This window comes from Somniosus microcephalus, chromosome 5 (assembly GCF_052327205.1).
Source record: "Somniosus microcephalus isolate GS21.2 chromosome 5, FLI_Smic_1.0, whole genome shotgun sequence".
Taxonomy (NCBI): Eukaryota; Metazoa; Chordata; class Chondrichthyes; order Squaliformes; family Somniosidae; genus Somniosus; species Somniosus microcephalus.
This window is the reverse complement of record NC_140991.1, coordinates 201,804,299-201,826,483: the sequence shown is the minus strand read 5'-3', so window position 1 is coordinate 201,826,483 and position 22,185 is coordinate 201,804,299. Positions and strand designations below refer to the sequence as shown.

The 22,185-nt window shown below is 47.3% G+C and overlaps 1 protein-coding gene across 2 annotated transcripts in view; it reads left to right on the top strand.

Annotated features, from left to right (window-relative positions):
* The first annotated feature begins 6,404 nt into the window (after positions 1-6,404).
* Positions 6,405-22,185, top strand: part of azi2 (5-azacytidine induced 2) — a 157,386-nt gene continuing 141,605 nt past the window's right edge. Inside the window, exon 1 of one of the 2 annotated variants that reach the window (XM_085988572.1) lies at positions 6,405-6,590. The gene's annotated coding sequence lies outside the window, so the exon portion shown is untranslated. The remainder of the gene's footprint in view (positions 6,591-22,185) is intronic. The other variant, XM_085988574.1, reaches the window with a different exon arrangement.

The window sequence follows — 22,185 nt, the reverse complement described above, 5'->3', positions numbered from 1 at the left end:
GCTGGGAGGTAGGGGATCTAGTGATGGTAAGGAACTTCGCCCGTGTGGGGAGTTTTGAGCCACTTTACATGGGTCCCTACAGCATCGTAGATCAGGCCAGCCCCATGGTGTATGCTGTGAAACTGCCCCGGCGCACAAAATGGTTTCACATCAATCAATGTAAGCTGTTTAAGCCGGAGGCAGGGAAGCAGGCAGTGGGGGCTGAAAAAGGCAGCAAAGAATTAAAAACTGCAGGGGAGCTGCAGCCGCAGGTCACACAGGCTGGACGAGCAGCCTGCGTGAGGGGAGGAGTTGTCCCGTCCACACGGGAGACTCCCCCATTGTTCTGGGACCCAGAAGGGGAGGGGCCGGAGGTCCTAGGTCCTGTCCCTGGTCACAAGGAAGCCGAGTCGGAGGACGAAGGTCCCGCCCCCAACTGCGGTGAAGGGGAGGAGCCGGAGGTCTTAGGTCTTGCCCCTGAGTGCAGCATTAGAGAGGTGGCGTCTGGGGGCGGAGACTCTCAACCTGGAGTCCCAGGTAACGGGGAGGTGCCTGCCGCTGACCCAGAGCCTAGGGAGGCGGAGCCTGCGGGAGGAAGCCCACAGCCGGCAGTCGTGGGGAAGCCACGGACTGCAGCCAGGGCCAAAACTCCAGCCAAGGGTCCGACCTACGAGGAAGCCTCATACGTGGTGACCCTTAGACAGTCAAATAGAAAACCGCAACCGAAGAAGGTTTGGTCGCCGGTTTTCACAAGAGGGACCCCCCGGAAGAAAGCTGCGAGAAGTTTAAACGGTCCACAGCCAGCAGCCACGGGCTGCCAGGGACCAGCAGCTGAGACCGATGTGGGAACGCAGCAGGGGGAGGCCTGCGACGGTCCCCGCAGATTATAAGCTGGCCGCCCGGAGACGGGCGGCAGATGTATATATTTATATAGTTTTGGGTAATTAGGTTTAGTTTATTGTAATTTTAGAAAATAAGTAATGTGGTCTTCTGGAAGTATGGTAGCACTTTGGAGCGGTAGAATGTGGCAAGTTTTAAGTGAGCTAGGGTCGCGGGACCCACTCACCCCGCACCCAAGCCGAGGAGCCCAGGGAGCCCGGCTCGAAACCTTTTTTTATCTCTCCGCCAGATCATAACAAGATGATGCCAGTCGGAGGCATCATCCTCGCAGCCCTGGTGGGCCTCAACGTCACCTGGAGAGGAGAAACGGAGGATCACCGTATCTTTGGATGCTCCGGGGAAACTGCGCCTCTGGCCCACGACGGGCAGGGCCTGCACGAAGCAGAGGAAGTCGCTGGGTACACCCACGAGGGCAACTGGCCCGGATGGCTGGGCTCAAACGCCACGAAATATTCAAGCGAAACTGGCTTCACATACGGGGAGGTCTCTTTGTCGTGTCCTCGGATCAAGATCCAGGCCACGCGGATCAGTGTGACTGTGGGGAAACGTATTTGCCTAACCTGCAGGGGGTACGTCCCCCTGGATAGGTGGTGGTGGCTCAGGAAACTGAGCAGGGACATGGGGAACCCCAGAGGAAAGTGGGAAAGGTTAGGGAACAACACTCACCGGACTATCACAGGGACCCAGGGAGGGTTGACAGTGTGCTGGGATAAATGGTGGGAACCCGATCAGGGGATTTATGTGTGTATGTGGGGTTCAGAGAAAGTCTGCCCCACAGGTGTTTCAATCATTTTCCACAGCCAGTGGCAAGATAACGGGAGGGGGATAGACTGGGAATCGCGCTTGGACGCATGCGCGGTCCCCTACTCCCCAATCGCGGTTAATGCCACTGAGCTAGTGACCCGCCCCCGACAGCCCCTGCCCACGACCCAGACACCACGGACGGTAGCAGAGGGATGCCCCACCACCACCAAGGGACCAGGGAACGGGTTAGTATTAGTTCCCACTGACCAAATGGCCTATCAGAGGGTCCATTACGCGGTGGCCTCGGTCATCCTCAACCTGACCGAGGTGCACCTGCCGGAATGGTGCCCCGTAGAGACGGCAAGGCTGTATCAGGCCCTGCTGAAAGAGACCCTGCAGAAGTTTTACAAGTTTGACTTCGCGGGGATCAATAGAACCGAACTCTACACCGAGGGCCACAAGGAATGGGAGCAATTGGGGAGACAAAGAAGGGGCGCCGTGAACGACTGGTTCACAGGGTTTAACACTGGGTCGTCCATCATAAATAGTATGGATGACATCGAATTGCAACGGCAGGTTAACGGGTTAAAGATCCAGTTGAGGGGGATCCTCACGGACGAAAATCGGGTGGTGGGTTCGGAGCTCCATGAGGACCAGGCTATGACTCTCCATTTAAAAGAAATCATAGCAGAGCTGGAGAAGCAGGCTCGGACGGTCAACGCTCTCATTAGGGAGGACAGGAACGCCTCAGATCAGGCTGCCCAGAATGAGGTGTGCGTACTATACGGAGCATGGTTGCTGGGCGAGGGCCGCAGCAATCTGGAGGACTTAAAACAGGGTTTGGTCCCCTCCTGGATCAGTAACAAACACCTCGCAGCCCTCCACCCCTTTGAGAACGCGTTGAGTCCGTGCCAGCTCCGGCTCGCTTCTGAGGCCTACCCAGTCCCGGTGGACTGTGGTCGCTCCAACCACACCATCATGGGGGTCGTCGTGCGGATCCCAGTAATGAGTAGGGCGGCCCGACCTGCGCCGGTGTATAGGGTGGTGAACATTGGAGTCATTCGGGGGGGGAGCACACATCCGTTTCGCAGAGGTCCCACCCTACGTCATTAAGTGGGAGCATGCTATGACGGGGACTGACCTCTCGGGGTGCCGTAGCCGGGGAGCACACATAATCCTGTGTCCCCAGCACTTGAATGCCTATTCAACACCACAGTGCGGGTTCAGTTCTGCTGACGCTAAGCCTATCAATTGCACCATGGAAGCCATGGCACAGGACCATGTTCCCCCACAGGTGGCATACATAGGAGGTGGGACATATTGTGTCGCCACCGCAGCGTCTCACTACCGGCACGGACAGCACGGCTGGTGCGCAGTCAGTGAAAGCAGCTTCTGTTTCAAACCCGAGGCAGTAGTTTAAGTGGCACAGCTGCGGATTATCCCGATCCCTGAACCATCCACTGTTCACCTCACTGTCAAGGAGAACTTCATCGATCTCCAGAAGTACGTGGCCCACTTTGGTTTCACAATTCCCCCTCTCCCAGAACATTTAACCGAACTGCTGAAAGCAGTTACTGTCTCTCAGAAGCACTTCTTTACTTTAGAGCAGAAAACCACCGACATAGGGGCAAAAATCCAAGACATAGTGGTTCCACCATGGTGGGACCTTTTTGATAATATAGAGATCCCATCATGGGTCAGACTGGCTTCCCACGTCTTAGTGGTGTGCCAGGTAGGGATCGTTCTGTACCTGGTCTGTGTCCAGTGTAGGAGGAAGGGACACGACAGGGAGTTCCCTAGTCAGCGGAATTGGCGGGGCCACTATGTCAGCATAAACGGGGACTCGCCCGTGTAGCTAAATGTTTTTATTCCATCTGTTTTTGGTGTATTATAACAAAGATTGTGTTGCGTCGGGTTATGACTCTAAGGTGAGTCTGTACATAGCATAAATGTTTCTCCGGTAGGGGATATCTACTCAACTCCGTTTTCGGGATGAGGAAAGTGCATGTGCGAGGTACACTCCATAGTCAGGTAAACTACGGGGAAGGTCAGTTGGGGGGGGAACGGATTTATGCTCACCCTAAAACATTCATGATACAAAAGACGATTTGAGATGTCCATTGTATCACGGGGGGGACTGTAGGATTCTCAAAAATCCAGGAAAATACAGTCTACATTGTAAAACCCCTGAAATGGCCACATTTTATGAACACAAGATGGAGTTGGCAGATCACATGACTCATTTCAGAAGGACATACCACTGCAGTATCTTAAAGAAACCTGAGTCACCACCGATTAGAAGATTGCAGAACTGACTGCAATTGATATGGTAAAATGGTTACAGTAGTAACGAAGTCAAAACAAAAGTATTTACACCTCAAGGTGTGTTAATTGCTAGCAAAATGCAAACCCATCTCTGAAATCACAGAGCACAGACAAAACCTATTATCTGTACCAAACTCAGAGGGACACAGGACAGATCCCATTAGTTTCATTTACAAGACATTAAAATAAAGTACCCGCTTTTGTCAAAGCAGCCTGCCCATTACTTTAACAAAAGAAAACCCCTGATTTGGCGCCAAGATAAGGGCAAGAAAACAGTATAACTGTTGGGGGAAAGGAGACATTAAAAAAAAACAGTTTCACACAGACACGAGGTCAAAGGCAGAGCGAGTGGAGAGGTTCGATTACGGTTCGAGGAGCACGGAGGGCCTACAAGTTCGAGCAGGAGAGCAGGTTCAGGAGCCGGTCCCATAAGGAAGATTGGAGATCCTGGACGATACAGGAGCACCAAGGTCAAGGACAGTTTTAAAAACCCTGGTGAGCATAGAGACCCAACTCCACCTAGCTGATCTAGTTGAGGTATACTGTAGAGACGGGAGGGTTTTTAATATTAAGGACTTTGTAATTCGGGAGTGTTATTCATCCTTCGTTGTGCCGTGCGCTTTCTCCACCCCCGTTTTATTGTATCGCTGATCTAGAATTGATGTATTATGATAGTCAAAGTAACTCTTGTGTGTTAAATTTTAGTTCCCATTGAGAGGCGTGTTCATGATTTTTGTCTGCATTGTTTCTTCATTCTCTATGTTTTATTCTCCTTAAAAATAAAGATACCTTTGATTTAAAACTTACCTTGTCTCACCTGATCCATTTGTCTTCCGAGTCACAAGTTGGGCCAGCACATCAAGGTGGTCTGGCAATAAGCCCAGTGTCTAGAACCGGTGAGGGGGAGCGCTTCGGAACCGCTCACGAGCAGTGTGAAATCAAAAACCGATCTCGCACACCACAAGCTCGTTAAAACGACCCCTTACACATGGCTAATAAAGGCAAGCATTCTGTATGCCTTCTTAGCCATCTTATCTACCTGGCCTGCTACCTTCAGGAATCTGTGGACATGCACTCCAAGGTCCCTTTGTTCCTCTACACTACTCAGTGTCCAGCATTTAATGTGTATTCCCTTTCCTTGTTAGCCCTCCCCAAATGTATTACCTCACACTTCTCCGGATTGAATTCCATTTGCCACTGTTTTGCCCACCTGACCAATTTATTGATATCTTCCTGCAGTCTACAGCTTCCTTCTTCAGTATCAACCACACAGCCAATTTTAGTATCATCTGCAAACTTCTTAATCATACCCCCTATATTCAAGTCTAGATCATTGATATATACCACAAAAAGCAGGGGACCTAATACTGGGCCCTGCAGAACCCCACTGGAAACAGCCTTCCAGTCACAAACACACCCATCAACCATTACCCTCTGCTTCCTGCCTCCGAGCCAGTTTTGAATCCAACTTGACACTTTGCCCTGGATCCCATGGGCTTTTAACTTCGTGACCAGTCTGTCATGTGAAACCTTATCAAAAGCCTTGCTAAAGTCCATATACACTACATCAAACACACTACCCTCATCTACCCTCCTTGTTACCTGTCCCAATTTCTCCTTATGTGGCTCGGTGTCAAGTATTTTGCCTTATAACACTGCTGTGAAGCACCTTGAGATGTTTTACTATGTTAAAGGCGCTATATAAATGCAAGTTGTAGTTGTAGCCTGCAACCTCTGGCGGTTCATTTCCCCGTTTAACCACAGTATACCATCCACCACCTCTCATTCAAAAGGAAAGAAAAAAACAGAAAGAGAAGCAAAAATAATTAAGGAGAAATAAGAGAGAATAAGTTATACAGAGACAGTACGGGCAGATAAGTGAGTGACCGAATTCTCCAATTTACCCTGCACAACACTACCGAGACATCAATGAGCAGACAGCATAAACTTCACAGCAGCATTTCCAGAGGTGAATATAGCTGTTAAAGTCAGAACATTAGAAACTGTGAGTTGCTTTGATTACAAACCTATTGAAATGAGATCTCACTCTCCGAAAAGTAAGTGGGATCCTAAGACAAGACTCAACAGACTCGCATCATCTTCAAAGAGTAGCCATGGTGTGGAGATGCCGGTGTTGGACTGGGGTGGACAAATGTAAGAAGTCACACAACACCAGGTTATAGTCCAACAGCTTTATTTGAAATCACAAGCTTTCGGAGCGCTGCTCCTTCGTCAGGTGAAGTGACCTGACGAAGGAGCAGCGCTCCGAAAGCTTGTGATTTCAAATAAAGCTGCTGGACTATAACCTGGTGTTGTGTGACTTCTTACATTCATCTTCAAAGACGCAGCAACTTTTGATTGATGGGTCTGAAGAGGGTGGCGTCATGACGTCACTCCGATTTTGCGGATTTGGCCACGTGATGATGGTGGGTGCTGTTGACGGGGGGGTGAAAGGTGAAAGGTGAAAGGCAACGGCTTGGTTTCCTCGTCAACGGGTCCTTGCAAGCCGGGCTGTTGGGACTAAAGCCTAAATCCTCATCTGGACAACATGAGGCAGGAGACAGCCCATCTCGGGCATCTGTAACTGACACTGCGGCCGTTGGCTACGTAGCCGACACAGTACAGAGAAAAGGAGCCGCTCGGTAAGTGAGGGAGAGCTCGGCACAAGCGGGGTCCGGGTTCGGAGTTTTTGGCCGGGGCTCGGACCTAGGACCTGGCCTGTGTCACTCGGGAGGCACCTCGTCAGGCTCAGCACTGGCACCTTTTCTGAAAAACGAGCGGCGGCTCCAGCTGTTTAAAAGTCGGGCTGGCACCGTGCTTTCGTCCTCCGGTCACAAGCTTCAGTCCGAACACTTCCCTGACGATGGCTCTGTGTTGGTGTTGTGTCATGGTCTGTCAGCGTCCAGGAAATGCTGGGAATGAGACTGCTGATGGAAAGACACCCAAGCAAAGTCATTTAAACATCTGGGGCAGGCAGCTATGTTTAAATTAAGATTTGTAGAACAAATGTGCATGTTTTCAGTTTAATTCTATAATTTCATTTTGTTTTTAAAAGCTCTCAAATAACAAGAATGTGTTCTTGAAATAAGACGAAGGTTGAAGATCGTGAATGAGTATTACGCGTACGAGAAAGACAATTATTTAATACTTTTAGGATAGTAATGTGAATGAAGTAACTTGGGCTACTTGGAATTAAAGTTTGTGTTAGCCAGGTAGCTTTTTAATTCTATTTTAAATTTCCCCTTCGTGTACTGTTGTTACATGTATGGGAAGTAATCAGTATCAACTGTAATAATAGTTATATTCTGGATGCTCAAAAGTTGTTTTACATATTTAAAATATGTTTTAAAGACACACAAATCATGTCTAGAGTATAGTCTCTTGGCTACTTCAGTCACTGTCCCCAAAACTAATAGAGAGTTGCAGATCTAAGTTAGGAGGCACAGTTGTGGCTGGGAGGAGGGAATTACAAAGGGACATAGACAGATTAAGTGAGTGGGCAAATCTATGGCAGATGGAGTTCAGAAGTGAGGAAGTGATGCTTCAGTTGTACAGAGCCTTGTTCAGACCCCGTTTGGAGTACCACGTTCAGTTTTGGGCACTGAACCTCAGGAGAGAATTATTGGTTTTGGAAGGGGTACAATGCAGATTCACCAGAATTATACCAAGGGATAAATTATGAGGACAGGTTGCATAAACTTGGCTTGTATCCCTTGAGTTTAGAAGTTTTAAGGGTGATCTAACCAAAGTATTTAAAATGATAAATGGAATTGATAGAATCCAAAACAAGAGGGTGTAATCTTTGAAATTAGAGCTGGGCCCTTTCGGGTTGCACTCAGAGGGCACCTTTTCACACAAAAGGTAGTAAAATCTGGAACGCGCTCTCCCAAAAGGCTGGATGCCAGATCAATTTTCAAGGCTAAGATCAATAGATGTTTGTTGGGTAAGTGTATCAAGGAATATGGAACAAAGGCAGGTAAATGAAGTTGAGGTACAGATCAGCCAAGATCTACTTGAATTGCGGAACAGGCTCAAGGGGATGACTGTCCTACTCCTGTTCCTATGTTTCTTTGATGAATGCTAGCATTAGAGAGCTTTCCTCTCTAATCTTGACACACTTTAAGCTAATGAAAGCCTGAAGACAGGGAATTCATTAATCTCCAAGTGCTTCAAAAACATAATTGTTGTTTCAAGACTATTTTAAACTTGGTGTACGTGTCCTCCTTCAGTCAGAAGGGTAGCGTGGTCTGGGCAGTAGCGCACTCCATAATGGTGCTGTTGCTAAATCAGATGATATAGTATTTTACAATGACAGGGTGTAATGCACAATGTATTGTTCTACTGCTGAGGTGGGGCTGGATTTGAGTTGACCTATCCTTTTAAAGCCAGAAAGTCTAATTGTTTTGTTGCTTAATTGAAGATCTTCACAAATTGTAAAGTTCTCCTCAATTTTGTCTCCAGGTCAGAAGTAACCAGGACTAAGTAACTGGCTATTTATCCCCTTTTAAGTGTTTTGCATCTGTGACCAAGTGTGATGTCTGGAATATTCTACCATTTTAAATTTATTATTAACAATCCCTTGTGATTCTCATGATAAATCTGATGTTTTTTAAAATTTGTTCATGGGATCTGGGCATCGCTGGCAAAGCCAGCATTTATTGCCCATCCCTAATTGCCCTTGAGAAGGTGGTGGTGAGCCGCCGCCTTGAACCGCTGCAGTCCGTTTGGTGAAGGTACTCCCACTGCTGTTGGGGAGGGAGTTCCAGGATTTTGACCCAGCGACGATGAAGGAGCAGCGATATACTTCCAAGTCAGGATGGTGTGTGACTTGGAGGTGGTGGTGTTCCCATGCGTCTGCTGCCCTTGTCCTTCTAGGTAGTAGAGGTCACAGGTTTGGGAGGTGCTGCTGAAGAAGCTTTGGTGAGTTGCTGCAGTGCATCTTGTAGATGGTACACTTTTATAATGATGAGCGTTGTGTGGTCCATGCAACAATTTATCACTAAGGTGTTTAAGCTGACCTGTCCCTTTTAAGACTGCCCTTTAAGTGCTATAAATAGGCACATCGTGAGATTAATTGTTGGTCAGGGAAGTTTGTGGCTTGATAAGGACTTGTAAATTCCTGGCTCTAGATCAGAAGAAACCAGCACAAAATAGCAGCCTTTCTACTTTTTAATTTTTTTGTGTTTGAAGTATGGCAGTCTGAGGATTTGGCGGGGAAACAGTGGATGTATGGGTAGGCAATTTGAAAGTGGTATGAATGAATCATGTTTTGGTGGGTTAGTTGGAGGAAGAAAAGGAGTTGAGTTGAAATATTGCAGGTTTTTTTTATATGGCATTGTGTGTTTTGGGACTCGAGACTATTTTCTACATGGGGTCAGTTTATGAAGTGGATACAATTTGTACAGAGCTATAAATGTGGAAAATGATAATGTTGGGCTTGGCATGTTCCCAGCATAATAAAGGAGTGGCAGCTGAAGTATGCTTGAAATAGTGCTGGTAAATTGGAGGTCTGATTTCAGTGTAAAAGTGAAATGGCAGTAGAGGTTAAGGGGTGCTGTAGGAAATAATTACTATTGAAATAGGTGATATTGACTACCTTTTCTGGTTTGTAATCTGAACATTGTTGACCTGCTAAGGTGTTTGTTTGATCGGTTATATGTAACAGGAAAGAGTTACTAGAGGCAAGTGTTGTACAAATTGGAATTGAGCAAGACATGTATTTGGTCTCCAGTGTTGCTGGGTAAGAAAACTAGAAAAATATTGTGTGCCTTTTACATATATATAGCCTATGTAAACTCATCATACTGCAATTCCATGGCCCCATCAACCTCGCTGCAGCATTTACCCCAGATAACACTATTATTGGGACTCAAACTCCCCCCACCCCTCCCCAAGAACAGCATTCTTGTGACCTCCTCCACAAAGAGTATTAATGGTACATGATTAACTTCTCTGCTTCCCCTCATTCCCAGAGTGAACACCATGTTCAGGATACTTCATACTGAGATGCATCTTCACGTCCAGGTTTTCCCTCTGGACAGTATTTATACTACCTGCCCTAGCCTCTCCAGGCACCTGGGCCAAACCTCCCTCTGCTGACTGGATAATAACTGGATTCCATATGTCCTAATCCTTTCCCCTGACATCCCCCCCCCCCCCCCCCTCAAGCTGCCTGCTTTTTCCCCTCTCCCCTTGGAAGTATTAACAGTTAAATAAACACATTCACTGTCATAGGAACATAGAAACAGGAGTAGGCCATTCAGCCCCTCTAGCCTGTTTGCCATTCAATGAAATCCTAGCTGATCTGTATCTTGACTCCATCCCACCTGCCTTGGCTCCATATCCTTTTATACTCTCATCCAGCAAAAATGTATCAACCTCTGATTTAAAATTATGAATTGAGCTAGCATCTACTGCTTTTTGTGGGAGTGAGTTCCCCATTTCTACCACATTTTGCGTGAAGAAGTGTTTCCTAACTTCTCTCCTGGCTCTGATTTTTAAGGTTGTGTCCCCTTGTCCTAGACTGCCCCACTGGTGAAAAAAGTTTCTCTGTATTTACCCTATCAATTCCTTTCAAAATCCTCAATTAAATCGCCCCTTAACCTTCTATATTCCAAGGAATAGAATCATAGAAACTTACAGCACAGATAGAGGCCATTCGGCCCGTTGTGCCTGTGCTGGTTCTTTGAAAGTGCAGTCATGCTTTGTCCCACATCCCCGCTTTATGTTCATAACCCTGTAAGTCACTCATCCTCAAGTACCTGTCCAACTCTCTTTTAAAATTAGTTATGGAATCGGCTTCCACCACCTTTACAGGTTAGTGTTCCAAATCCCGACAACTCTGAGTGAAAACATTTCTCCTCATCTCCGCTCTAGATCTTTTTCCAATGATTTTGAATCTATGACCTCTGGTTATTGACCCACTCGTCAGAGGGATTATTTTTTCCCTATTTACCCTATCAAAACCTCCCATCATCTTGAAAACCTCTATTAGGTCACCTCTTAACCTTCTATAATAATAATAATCAACTTTATTGTCATTGTTAGTGCACAAGTGCAGTACAACGAAATGTAGGCTTGCGGCTCCCGAGAGTGTACGTTTAGATTAAGACATTTAAACATTTCAACATTCATTTGGCTTGTAATACATTAACATAAACATAGTAAAGTGCATTGGCAGATGTGCAGGCTTTAGAGTTTATTTGTGGAGTTCAGTAGGATGACAGCCCTGGGAAAGAAGCTGTTCCTAAATCTGGTCGTTCGGGTGCGAATGCATCTGTAGCGTCTCCCAGATGGCAGGAGGGCGAACAGACTGTGGCGGGTAGGGTCTTTAATGATGATCCGTGGCCTCCGTAAACAGCGTTTCTGGTATATGTGCTCTATGGTCGGGTGCCGGTAATGCGTTGGGCAGTTTTGACTACCCACTGCAGGGCTTTCCGGTCATAGTAGCTACAGCTGCCATACCATACTGTGATACAGTTCGTCAGGATGCTCTCTATTGTGCAGCGGTAAAAGTTAGAGAGGATCAGGGGTGACAGGTTACATCCCTTCAGCCTCCTTAGGAAATATAGGCGCTGCTGGGCATTCTTCACCAGAGAGGAGGTATTGAGGGACCAGGAGAGGTCTTCCGTGATGTGGACTCCGAGGAACTTAAAGCTGTCCACCCTTTCCACCACAGCCCCATTGATGTGGATGGGGGTGTGACTTCCGCCTTTAGACTTCCTGAAGCCCACAATGATTTCTTTGGTTTTCTTGATGTTAAGGGCCAGGTTGTTATCGGCACACCACTTCACAAGATGCTGGACCTCCTTTCTGTAGGCTGACTCATCATTGTTGGTGATCTGGCCTACCACCGTGGTATCATCCGCAAACTTGATGATGGTGTTGGAACCATGAACAGCCACACAGTCGTGTATGAAGAGGGAGTAGAGGAGGGGGCTCAGCACACATCCTTGTGGGGCCCCCGTGTTCAGGGTCGGGGGGGGGGGTGGGTGGGGAGGTGTGGTTACCTAATTTGACAGACTGGGGTTTGTTTGTTAGGAAGTCCAGGGTCCAGTTGCAGAGGGAAGTGTTCAGGCCAAGAGTGTGGAGTTTGGTGGCCAGCTTGTTGGGGACGATAGTGTTGAATGCTGAGCTGTAGTCTATGAACAGCATTCTGATGTAGGTCTCTTTACCGTCTAAGTGATTCAATGCAGAGTGTAGAGCAGTTGTGATTGCATCCTCCGTTGATCTGTTTGCACGATAGGCAAACTGGTGTTGGTCAAGAGAGGCGGGAACACTGGCTTTGATGTGAGCCAGGACCAGTCTCTCTCAACACTTCATTATGATGGGTGTGAGTGCGACAGGTCGGTAGTCGTTCAGACACGTCACAGCCGTTTGCTTTGGCACAGGAATAATGGTAGCGGTCTTAAAGCATGTAGGGACTACTGCCTGGGCCAATGACAGATTGAAGATGGCGGTGAAGACATCAGCCAGCTGATCAGCACATTCCTTGAGTACCCGTCCAGGGATGCTATCAGGTCCAGCAGCCTTACGTGTGTTCACTCCGCGTAGAACACCCCTTACGTCGGAGGTCGACAGAGTGAGCACCTGGTCTTCCGGCGGTGGCAAGGCTTTGGTAGCCGGCTCCCTGTTGTCCCTGTCAAAGCGAGCGTAGAAGTTGTTAAGCACCTCCGGAAGGGAGGCATCGCTAACCGGGGGGCTGGTGTTTTTACTCTTGTAGTCAGTGATGGACTGGATGCCTTGCCACATGCACCGTGGGTCCGAGTTGTTGTGGAAATGATCCTCTATCCGCAGTGTCTGTTTCCTTTTGGCAGTCCTGATACCCTTTTTTAGGTTGGTCCTAGCTGCACTGTAAGTCGCCGCCAGATTTAAATGCTGCGTCGCGTGCTTTCAACAGCGAGCGGACCTCCCCGTTCATCCAGGGTTTCTGGTTGGGGTATGTTCTGATATTTTTATGGGTCGTGACGACCTCGACGCAACTGTTAATGTAGGTTAAAAGGAGGAGCGAGGCGAGGCCCGACCAGATCGGACCAGGAGAGCACCGAGGCGGCAGTTAAAAGGAGGAGCGAGGCGAGGCCCGACCAGATCGGACCAGGAGAGCACCGAGGCGGCAGTTAAAAGGAGGAGCGAGGCGAGGCAAGGCCCGACCAGATCGGACCAGGAGAGCACCGAGGCGGCAGTTAAAAGGAGGAGCGAGGCGAGGCCCGACCAGGAGAGCACCGAGGCCCGACCAACTCAGCGGCGGGGAGAGAGGTAAAAGGTAATCAGAGTGTGATGTCACCAGGGAGCAGGTAAGTGATTGGTTGGTGAGTATTTCTCTTTTTTAAACTTTAACTCTAGTTTATAGTTACTAAGGTCTTTTTTGGTGTAGCAGGGACTGTTGGTAAACCATACAAGCGCCTTAGAGTTATTTTTAATTGGTGATACCCTTTAATTAATTTAAATTAATTCACTAAGTCATGCCAGGAGAGCCCAGCCCCGTGTTATGCTCCTCTTGCTCTATGTGGGAATTCAGGGACACTGCCGGTGTCCCTGATGACCACGTGTGCCAGAAATGCATCCAGCTGCGGCTACTAGCAGACCGCATTGCGGCACTGGAGCTGTGGATGGATGGGCTTTGGAGCATTCACGATGCTGAGAGGGTTGTGGATAACACGTTTAGTGAGTTGGTCACACCGCAGGTAAGGGCTGCACAGGCAGAAGGGAAATGGGTGACCATCAGGCACAGCAGTAGAGGCAGGCAGGTAGTGCAGGGGACCCCGGTGGCCATCCCCCTCTCAAACAGGTATACCGATTTGGATACTGTTGAGGGGGATGACTTACAAGAGGAAGGCAGCAGCAGCCAACTTCCTGGCACCAGGGGTGCTTCTGCTGCTCAGGAAGGGAGGAAAAAGAGTGGGAGAGCAATAGTGGTAGGGGATTCTATCGTAAGGGGTACAGATAGGTGTTTTTGTGGCTGTAGACGTGACTCCAGGATGGTTTGTTGCCTCCCCGGTGCCAGGGTCAAGGATGTCACTGAACGGCTTCAGGGCATTCTGAAGGGGGAGGGTGAACAGTCAGAGGTCGTGGTTCACATTGGGACCAATGACATGGGTAGGAAGAGGGATGAGGTCCTGCAGCAAGAATTTAGGGAGCTAGGTAGCAGATTGAAGAGCAGGACCTCAAAGGTTGTAATCTCTGGATTACTCCCAGTGCCACGTGCTAGTGAGTATAGGAATAGGAGGATAGAGCAGATGAATGCGTGGCTAAAGAGTTGGTGCAGGAGGGAGGGCTTTAGTTTCCTGGATCACTGGGCCTGCTTCTGGGAAAGGTGGGACTTGTACAAGTCGGACGGGTTGCACCTGAACCAGAGCGGGACAAATATCCTTGCGGGGAGGTTTGCTAGCACTGTTCGGGGGGGTTTAAACTAAAATGGCAGGGGGTTGGGAACCTGAGCAGGGAGACAGAGGAAAGGGAAACAGGGATAAAAGCAAAAGATAGGAAGGAGAAAAACAAAAGTGGCAGTCAGAGAAATCAACGGTTTAAATCAAACGTGGCCACAGTAAATAATAATTCTAATAGGTCTAAGTGCGTTAAAAAAACAAGCCTGAAGGCTTTGTGTCTTAATGCGAGGAGCATTTGTAATAAGGTGGACGAATTGGCTGCGCAAATAGAGGTAAACGAATATGATTTGGTTGGGATTACGGAAACGTGGCTCAAGGATGGCCAAGACTAGGAACTCAACATCCAGGGGTATTCGATATTCAGGAAAGATAGGCAAAAAGGAAAGGGAGGTGGGGTAGCATTACTGGTTAAAGAAGGGATTAATACAATTGTAATGAAGGATATTCGCTCTGATGATGTGGAATCTGTATGGGTAGAATTGAGAAATACTAAGGGGGAAAAAAAACATTAGTGGGAGTGGTATATAGACCTCCCAACAGTAAGGCGGAGGTTGGGGATGGCATTAAAAGGGAAATTAAAGAAGCGTGCAATAAGGGCACAGCAGTCATCATGGGTGACTTTAATCTACATATAGATTGGGCCAACCAAATTAGTAACAATACTGTGGAGGAGGAATTCCTGGAGTGTTTACGGGATGGTTTCCTGGACCAATATGTCGAGGAACCAACCAGAGATCAGGCCATCTTAGACTGGGTATTATGTAACGACAAAGGATTAATTAGCAATCTTGTTGTACGAGGCCCCTTGGGTCTGAGTGATCATAATATGATCGAATTCTTCATTAAGATGGAGAATGAAGTAGTTGACTCAGAGACTAGGGTCCTCAATTTAAATAAAGGAAACTACGATGGTCTGAGGAGCGAGTTGGGTAGGATTGATTGGGGAATGGCACTCAAAGGGTTGATGGTGGATAGGCAATGACAAACATTCAAAGACCGAATGGATGAGCTACAGAATTTGTTCATCCCAGTTTGGCATAAAAATAAAACAAAAAAGGTGACTCAACCGTGGCTAAAGAGGGAAATTAGGGATAGCATAAGATCCAAGGAGACGACATATAAATTGGCCAGAAAAAGCAATAATCCTGAGGATTGGGAGCAGTTTAGGATTCAAAGGAGGACAAAGGGATTAATTAAGAAAGGGAAAATAGAATATGAGAGTGATGCAACAAAAGAGTCTCACACATCAAGGAACTTTAAAGTAAGCTTTAAGAAACTTATAATTAAACTATATACAAGAGCGGTCTTCACCATGCCTCTAGGTGAAGCCCTTTTACCATACTGAGCAGTTCAGTATTTATACTAGTCCAAACACAGGAAGTGATGTATGCACAGAGTTCACAGTAAGTGATGTGCACATAACTTCCCGGAAGTTATTATCACATTCTTCCCTCCTGCGAGATTAGAAGGCTGTGGTCTTCCTTTTATTCCGCAGCCGCCGAACGAGGAAGAGTCTCACCCGTTTGGGTTCCTGTCGTAGAGGGTCGCTGGTCCGCTTACATGCTGTTGGCCATTGGTCAGAGTCTGTGTGGCCTGGATTACCCTGCGAAGGGTCGGGGAGATCATGGCTTCGTGTACGAGTCCCAATAGGTGCAGAGTCGGTCTGTCTCTGTTCAGAGGGAGGTGCAGAGCTGGTTTGTGGCGGATCAGTACTTTGGTGCGCGGTACTGGGAGGGTCACAACTTTGAGTACGGGGTTCTACCGGCACCAAGCTAGTTGGTGTCAGATCAGGATCCTGGAGAGGGGTACCCGGTAGGTTCCAAGAGGCTCCTGGTAAAATACCATCACTCGATGTCCCACTAGGTCCTGGTGGGCAGGGAGCCAGATCCCGTAATGATACGGTAGATTCTCGGCCGTCGGGATATCGTATGTATGCATAGGTGGGGTTGGCATCGGTTAGTTCGACCTCGTCTACGAGAGGGTCATTTTTAGACGTCCGAACGTATCTTCGGAGTAGTACAAGTCCGGGAGTAGTTAGCCATGACTGGAGGGATGTCCCATAAGATGAGCGACGCTGGAATCCAAAGAACCGCTCATGAGGTGTAGTATTTGTGGCTGTAGAAAGAAGGGACCGTATAGAGTGCAAGGCATCCGGAAGCACTGTTTCCCATTGCTGGTTTGGTAGGCCCCGAGATCTTAAAGCAAGATGTACGGAATTCCAGATGATACCGTTATACCTTTCTACCTGCCCATTTCCGATGGGATGATATGGCGTCGTTTTGCTTGCAGCAATTCCCCGTTCTGAGAGGTAGTCCTTGAGTTCCCTTGACATAAAGGATGGACCCCCGATCCGAGTGAATGTAAGCCGCCATGCCACAGAGAGAAAATACCTGCTCAAGGCAGCAGATTACTGTGGACGCCAGCATATTGGAGCAGGGGAAGGCAAACGGAAAACGTGAATATTCATCAATCATATGTGTTCCGAGTTGAAGAAGGTACTGGGCCCTTAAAATCGATGCTAAGTCGTTGCATCGGTTGGGTTGCGTGTATGAGCATACCATCTGAGGGGCGGAAGAACTGAGGTTTTAATTCTGCACAAAGCCGGCATTCTGAGCACATTTTCTTTACATCTCCAGTAGAAAAAGGGAGAATCCGTGATCGTACGAAATGTAGCATGCGCGTAACGCCAGGATGACAATCCATTATGGACATCTACTATGAGATTAGAGGACGACATAGTGGAGCAGAATGCTCGTGTGAGGGTATCCGGGGCCACATTCTCCTTGCCAGGTCGATAGTGAATGGTGTAACCAAAAGAGGCCAGTTCCATCCTCCAAAGCTGTATTTTATTCTTTAATTTTGGTTCGTTTTCGATTATCGAGCATGAAGGCGACTGATCGCTGGTCCGTGATTAATGTAAAGTGCTGGCGAGCTAGGAAATGGTTCCACTTCCGCACCGCCTCTATGATGGCTGTGGCTTCCTTCTCAACCGGAGGATAATGTAGCTCGGCACCTTGTAAGGTCCTGGACATAAATGCTACAGGACGACCTTCCTGATTTAGAGTAGCCGAGATCGCCACCTCCGAGGCATCACATTCGACTATGAAAGGGAGATTCTCATCGATGGAGTGAAGAGCCGCTTTCTCCAACTGTTTTTTGAGAAGGTTAAAGGCTGCAACAGCCGCTGTTTCCAATGGAAATGATCGAGCATGCAGCAAGGGTTGGATTTTGTCTGAAAAATGAGGAATCCATTTAGCGTAGTATGCAAACAGACCGAGAGCCCGACGTAAAGAAGCCGGATTCTTAGGTGACGGGAGCTCTTGGAGCGGGTGAAGTCTTTCTGGGTCTGGCTTAATGATACCATTGCCTACGCAGTAGCCAAGGATGTTGATGGTCGGTTGCGACTCAACAGATTTAGATTCATTCAAAGTTAAGTTACGGTGATGGAGGGCATCCCGAAATTTTTGGAGGTTGGCATCGTGTTCCTGTTGATCGTGACCTGCAATAGTAATGTTATCAAGATAGGGAAAAGTGTCCCTTAAGTTTTCCTGCTTAACCAGGCCATCCATTGCCCGTTGGAAGACAGCCACTCCATTAGTAACCCCGAATGGGAGGCGACGAAATTGGTACAGCCGTCCATTAGCCTCAAAGGCCGTGTACTGCTTATCTGAGACCTTCAAGGGTACCTGATGATAGGCACTTTTTTTAAATCATAAGTTGAGAACACTTTGTATTCGGCCAGTTTATTAACCATATCATCAATGGGTAGGCGTCCAAGTCAGTATATTGATTGATGGTTTGCGAATAATCAATGCATAGTCATTGTTTGTGAGGTTTTAGAGGGTTCTTGACGATGACGATTTGAGTCCGCCAGGGCGACGAACATGGTTCGATGATATCCTCTGCTAAGAGTCGAGAGATTTCAGCCTCAATAAAAGATTGGTTTTCCTGACTAAAGCGCCGCGATTTCTTTATTATTGGTTTGCATCGAGGAGGAATACTGGCAAATAATGAGGGTTCATCAAGTGAAGCTGCTGATAATGCACAAAACGGTAATTTAGACAGTATATTAGAAATAGTAAGTCCAGGTTTGGATCCGCCGAACTCAATGGTGAGTTTCTTATGCTGTTTTTGAAAATCCAACCCTAAGATGAGATCACTACATAAGTCCTTGAGCACCGAAAGTCGGGTGGAGGGATACATGCGACCATTAAGTGTCATATCAATAATACAAAAGCCGGAGATTCTGGTATTAAGTGATGACTGAGCCATCGCAATTGCCTGGTCCGATGGGAAGATATGTAGTTTCAATTTCGCAACAATCTGTTCTCTAATGAAACTATCAGTACTTCCTGAGTCAATTAAGGCATCTAAGGTATGCCCATTAATTGAAACTTTTGTAGCTGCATGAAACAGGTTCTGTGGGCAAGCAGCTGTAATTGGTGTGGTTGCACAGAGAGTGGCTGAAACTCTAGGTGTGCTTCTTCGGGAGAGAGCTCGAGAGGAAGCTTGATAGGTCCTAGCCGGAGCATCTTGATAGGCCCTAATTGGGGCAGTTCGGTAGGCCTTAGCTGGATAGGCCCTCGTAGAGGCTCTTGATTGGCAAACTTTTGCAAAGTGTCCCTTTTTATCGCAATGACTGCAGATCGCATTGCGAGCAGGGCAGAATTTCCTAGGGTGAAAAGAATCTCCACAAAAGAAGCATTCCTTCCTAGATTGCCAAGAGGCTGCTGAAGTGGGGTCATACTCCTCTTCTTCATCAGAAGTATCATCAGGATTAGATTCCTCCATGATAGGGTTCACCTGAGGCCACTTGAATCGTCTGGTTGCAGTTACAGCAGCAGATCGAGATCTGGGCAGCTGATAGAGGTCTGCATTTTTCTTTGCCAAATCCAGAGAACAAGCCAGGTCAAAAGCCTTTTGTAGCTCAAGTGTTTTACTTTCTAGTAGACGCTGGCGTATAAATGGAGAGGCAATCCCACAGATGAAAGCATCACGAATCATTTCTTTGCGGTACAGCTCAGCCGAAGCTGCCTGAAAGTTACAATCTACGCTGAGCCTGCGAAGTTCTTGAAGGAATTCGTTAATCGATTCCCCTGGCCCTTGTCGGGCTGTGGCCAGTAGATGTCTAGCATAGACCTCATTTGCGGTCTTGGCATATAGTTTTTTAAGTGCCCGGATCACCTCATCATAATTATCCCATTCATCAACATATTCAAACACTGTTGGGGTCACATAGTTGATAAGTGTCCTCAGTTTAGTAGAAGCATTCGCTTTACATTCATCAAGAAAATTCTCAAAAGTACGGTACCAATGCTTCCATACCCTGCCAGCTGCTGGTGCGTTTGGGTCCAAGTCCAGACGAGTAGGTTTAAGGATGTTTTCCATGATGGGTGGTTCCCTGGATCCTTAACTCAGAGTTTGTCTGAAGGTCTAGTATTTGTGAGTGTAAATACTAAGTTGCTTAGATTGATGTAACAAAAGAGTCTCGCACATCAAGGAACTTTAAAGTAAGCTTTAAGCAATTTATAATTATTATACTATATACAAGAGCGGTCTTCACCATGCCTCTAGGTGAAGCCCTTTTACCATACTGAGCAGTTCAGTATTTATACTAGTCCAAACACAGGAAGTGACGTATGCACAGGAATTGATGTATGCACAGAGTTCACAGTTCACAGGAAGTGATGTGCACATAACTTCCCGGAAGTTGTTGTTATTATCACAGAGAGTAAGTTAGTAGGGAACATAAAAACTGACTGTAAAAGCTTTTATAGATATGTGAAGAGAAAAAGATTGGTGAAGTCAAGCGTAGGTCCCTTACAGTCAGAACGAGGGGAATTTATAATGGGAAACAAAGAAATGGCAGACCAACTAAATTCATACTTTGGTTCTGTCTTCACAAAGGAGGACACAAATAACCTTCCAGAGATGCCGGGGAACATAGGGCCTGATGAAAGGGTGGAACTGAAAGAAATCAGTATTTGTAGGGAAATGGTGTTAGGAAAATTGATGGGACTAAAGGCCGATAAATCCCCAGGGCCTGATAGTCTACATCCCAGGGTACTTAAGGAAGTGGCCCTGGAAATAGTAGATGCATTGCTGGTCATCTTCCAGAACTCGATAGACTCTGGAACAGTACCCATGGATTGGAGGGTAGCTAATGTTACCCCAATATTCAAAAAGGTGGTCGAGAAAAAGCGGGGAATTATAGACCGGTAAGCCTGACATCGGTAGTGGGGAAAATGCTAGAATCTATTGTAATAGCAGAGCACTTGGTAAGCAGTGACAGGATCGGACAAAGTCAACATGGATTTACAAAAGGTAAATCATGCTGGACTCATCTACTGGAATTTTTTGAGGATGTAACTGGTAAAATAGATAAGGCAGAACCAGTAGATGTGGTGTATTTGGACTTTCAGAAGGCTTTCGATAAGGTCCCACATAAGAGATTAGCGTGCAAAATTAAGGCACATGGGATTGGGGGCAAGGTATTGACTTGGATAGAGAACTGGTTGGCGGACAGAAAGCAAAGAGTTGGAATAAACGGGTCGTTTTCCCAGTGGCAGGCAGTGACTAGTGGGGTACCGCAAGGATCGGTCCTAGGACCCCAGCTGTTCACAATATATATTAATGATCTGGACGAGGGAATTGGATGTAATATCTCCAAATTTGCAGACGACACAAAGCTGGGTGGGAGGGTAAGCTGTGAGGAGGATGTCGTGAAACTCCAGTACGATTTGGACAGATTGGGTGATTGGGCAGAAACATGGCAAATGAATTATAATGTGGATAAATGTGAGGTTATCCACTTTGGTGGCAAAAACAGGAAGGCAGATTATTATTTGAATGGCAATAGATTGGGAGAAGGGGAAGTGCAAAGAGACCTGGGTGTTCTTGTGCACTAGTCGCTGAAGGTAAGCATGCAGGTGCAGCAGGCGGTTAAGAAGGCAAATGGTATGTTGGCCTTCGTAGCAAGAGGGTTTGAATACAGGAACAAGGATGTCTTGCTACAGTTGTACAGGGCCTTGGTGAGACCACACCTTGAGTACTGTGTGCAGTTTTGGTCGCCTTACCTGAGGAAGGACGTTCTTGCCATGGAAGGAGTGCAGCGAAGATTCACCAGGCTGATACCTGGGATGGCAGGAATGACGTATGAGGAGAGATTGTGTCGATTGGGCTTATACTCACTGGAGTTTAGAAGATTGAGAGGGGATCTCTTCGAAACTTATAAAATTCTCTCAGGCCTGGACAGACTAGATGCAGGAAGGATGTTTCTGATGGCCGGGGAGTCCAGAACCAGGGGTCATAGTCTAAGGATAAGCAGTAAGCCATTTAGGACTGAAATGAGGTGGAATTCCTTCACCCAGAGAGTGGTGAACCTGTGGAATTCTCTGCCACAGAGGGCGGTGGAGGCCAGTTCATTAAATATATTCAAAAAAGAGTTGGATATATTTCTTAAGGCTAAAGGGATCAAGGGATATGGGGAGAAGGCAGGGACAGGGTACTGAATTTGGATGATCAGCCATGATCTCATTGAATGGCGGAGCAGGCTCGAAGGGCCGAATGGCCTACTCCTGCTCCTATCTTCTATGTTTCTAATAGCACTGTGGATTTGTATTCCTCAATGTCATTATGGGCAAACATGCTCCAATCAGTGCGTTCGAAGCAATCCTGAAGCTCCGAGACTGCCCCCTCTGGCCATACTTTCACTGATGTTCTCCCTCTTTTGATGAGCGGTTTGTATGCTGGGGCTAGAAACAGGGAGAGGTGGTCAGACTTCCCAAGGTGGGGGCAGGGAATGGCCTTATAAGCATCTACAATGCTCGTGTAGACTTGATCCAGTGTGTTC